Genomic DNA, 3,320 nt, shown 5'->3' with positions numbered 1-3,320 from the left:
GTTTCTAGTTTTCCTGTCTATAGAGAGAACCCAGAGAATGTCATCATTCAGGCTTCCCAATAAAACAAATTACCTTAATGAACTTAAGTTCCCCTATTTTGTGGTGAAATTGTACCAGACAAGTATTATTTCTTTCTGTGGCACCTCTGGAAAGCTCTGTCTACACATGGCTGTGTGATGTTATCACTTCTTCAGAATTACTCCAACCCCAGCTGGTGAGTTTGGGCTGTAAGGGAGCGAGGGGGGTTAAGCTCAGGGTGCAAGTTATGAGTGTGATATTCTAATGCCAGCTCCAGTCAACCCCACCTACCCACCCTTGCCCTGTTTTTGGTGCACATTGGCATCTCTGACTGGGAGAGGCCAGGCCAAGGAGTTAAACTGGCTGAGGAAAACTTCAGGGAACAGACCAATTCCCCACCAGTTTAGCCCTTTGGATCCAAAAGAGGGAAGTTATCTACCTTAAGGTATACTAAAGTAATTAAAATGGACATTTTGTCTGTTTGAAGTGGAATTTTGTAGCTAAGGTACAGTGAGTAAAACTGAAAGTCCTTTCCCTCTGGTCAGTAAGATTTTCAGGAAATTGTCTCGAATTTTAGACACTGTGTGAAGTATCCTCCCATCCTAAATGTTTATCAGAGTTTAAACCTCCTGTAGAACAGGAAAAAGGCAAAGTCTTTCAAAGGTGCTTGGTGGTAACTTTGTCCTTTCTCAAGGTGTGTAATAGCTTTAATATTTGAAAGTAATGAGAAATATTAAAGAGCAGAAATAAGCTCAGGGGGCAGGACTTGATGATTTTGAGTTCTTGGGTGCCTCTTTGGTTCCTTGTGTAAGTTGGTGTTTATGCTGTTTGATCTCATTTCCCAAAAGTGTTTCCCAAGCTGTGCTCAGACAGAGGCTATGGGAAGGAACCTTCAGTGAAATGGAATCCCTTATTCAAGATGAAATATGACTTTTTTTAAAATTTTATTTTTTATTTTTTTGTAAGCTGTTTCCTGGCAAGCTTTTCCTGTGACATTTGCTGGGAGGGTAACCCATTAATTTGAATCCAAGCACCAGCAGGAGCTAATCTGGATGACACTAGATCATGCTTGGCATTTGTTTCCACATTGGTTAGGTGCCATGTGAAATATTTCCAGTGTTGACCCATGTTTCCAGCTTTGGAAGCTGTGCTGGAAATTGCAGTTATGCTAGAAGTGTTTTCTGATGATTTTGTTTTATTTTTATGAAAGTCCAGTGGAAATGTTAACCAGTTCAGGTGCAAGCACAGTTCCACACCTATGTCAGTACCAGACTGAGGAGCTGGCACACAGTTGCTGTCACTTTTCTTATATTTATTGAGGAAATGCCCAACTTCCCAATTGAAGATGAGGATTTAACTCAGCTGTGTCTACATACACAGCTTAACCTGCTCTTGAACCTCACAGAGTTCCTCACCACAGCCTGTATCTGCATGTAAAGGGCTCCCAGAAGGAGCTGTTTGAGCTGCAAACCTCAGGGAAGGAATATTGCAAAGCCATGCCTGGAAACTGTGGGTCATGCTCAGAGCTGGCACTCCATCTACTGCTGGGTAGACTCAAGAAGTAGCCAAGATTTAAATACTGAGCAGGAAAATATTTTTAATCACTCTGTTCACGTCAGCAAATAGCTGCTGGTGCACTTCCCATGGGCATTGATTGAGCTGAAGTGCTCTTCCCAACACAGAGTCAGGGTATGTGATGAGAGAAAGCTCTGAAATCACATGGTTGTGGTTACTACATGGTACCAGTTTCATGCTTATTCAGGTTCAGACCAGGCTGGTTTGGTTTTAAGGACATGATGTTAAGTGGTTTTTATGTGTTCTAATTTTTATTCAATAAAAAAACAATTATCAGCAATTTTCTGGGGTGATAAAGGAGGGATGGAGGAGTAAATGGCTAAAGCAAAAAAAAAAAAAAAAAGACAAGCAATTTGAAATCTTATGGACAGTTTAATGTGTGTTGGGATGCAAAAAGTAACTATGAGGGTGTGATCTCTTGGGGAAGAAGATTATCTGTTTGTTCTGTCCATTTTTGAGTCCTCAGCATGGGGGAGCTTCTGCTTCCTACTGAGTTTTAAGTAAAGTTTTCCATGGGATAGAAAAATAAGGTAAGAGAATTGCATCAGGTTATGGCTGGGGGTGGTGAATGCCCATGGAGAGAAAAGGATTGGGAGGAACTCTGACCAGGGACAGAGCAGAGAGGAGAGGCAGGATGCAAACTTCCATCTTGGTGGCTGATATTTGGGGCTGATAAGTGATACTGGCTCAAGGATATGTGGAACTGATTTAGCTGGGCTCATAGAAGCAGAAACAAAGTTTTATATCATGCAATCCTTTCACTGCATCCTCTATTAAAAAAAAAAAAAAAAAATTCAGGAGCAGTTTCCAGTACCCTGAATTTTTATCTTTGTAATTTTTCCACTAAAGGGGAAGCCTAATATTCTGGTGCTTGAGGTACTGTGAAGGAACAATATTGGGGTTCCAAGTTGTTCTTGCATCATGGCATAATTTTCAGTGTAGAATCTTAGAATTACCCCACTGCCAGTTCTGGATATGGGAATTTAGCCCCCACAGTTCTGGATGATGAGCCCAAAGTCTGGCCAAGATTTTGAGTAACCAGGTGAAAGTGCTAGTTAGTTTTGAAAGATCCCTGGAGTTTGAGTAGAAAAGAACCTGTTTTTACTCAAATAAAGGGAGATAGGCAAACTGGTTTCCCTTGAATTGCTGCAGTTTTGAATTCATCCTCAGTTACAATCAATGGATTCCCATTAATTGTAGGCAAACTGGTTTCCCTTGAATTGCTCCAGTTTTGAATTCATCCTCAGTTACAGTCAATGGATTCCCACTAAATGTAAATCCAAACTTTTTTTTTTTTTTTTTTTTACCAGATTTTTTGTTTCAGGCCCTGCTTTTTGAGATCAGTGGGACTTTTTCAGTTTACTTGAGTAGAAGCTGGGTCAGCCCCATATTAGATGCCTGTCTCACTGGTGCCTAAGTGATCTGTAATTCCAATGAGACCTTAGGTTTGATGAAGAAATCTTTAATAAGATTGCTTTTGTGTTTAAACAGCCCATTTGTAAAGGCTTCTTTCCCCACAATAGTAATTGGATTCCTCAGTATTCAGTCATTTCATTGCAAGATGTTTCACTCTAAGAAAATAATTTCCAACCCGTGTTTCTTTTATTCTTTCAACTTAAAAGAGCCTCTTGTCTTCTTTGTGGTCAGTGCAGCCCATTTGTATCTGTCTGCTACGAGCTGAAATCTGTACATTCTTATCTCCCTTGCTTTGTTTTTCTGTACTAAA

The sequence above is a fragment of the Melospiza georgiana genome, chromosome 17, assembly GCF_028018845.1.
Source record: "Melospiza georgiana isolate bMelGeo1 chromosome 17, bMelGeo1.pri, whole genome shotgun sequence".
Lineage (NCBI taxonomy): Eukaryota > Metazoa > Chordata > Aves > Passeriformes > Passerellidae > Melospiza > Melospiza georgiana.
This window is presented reverse-complemented; position numbering follows the sequence as displayed.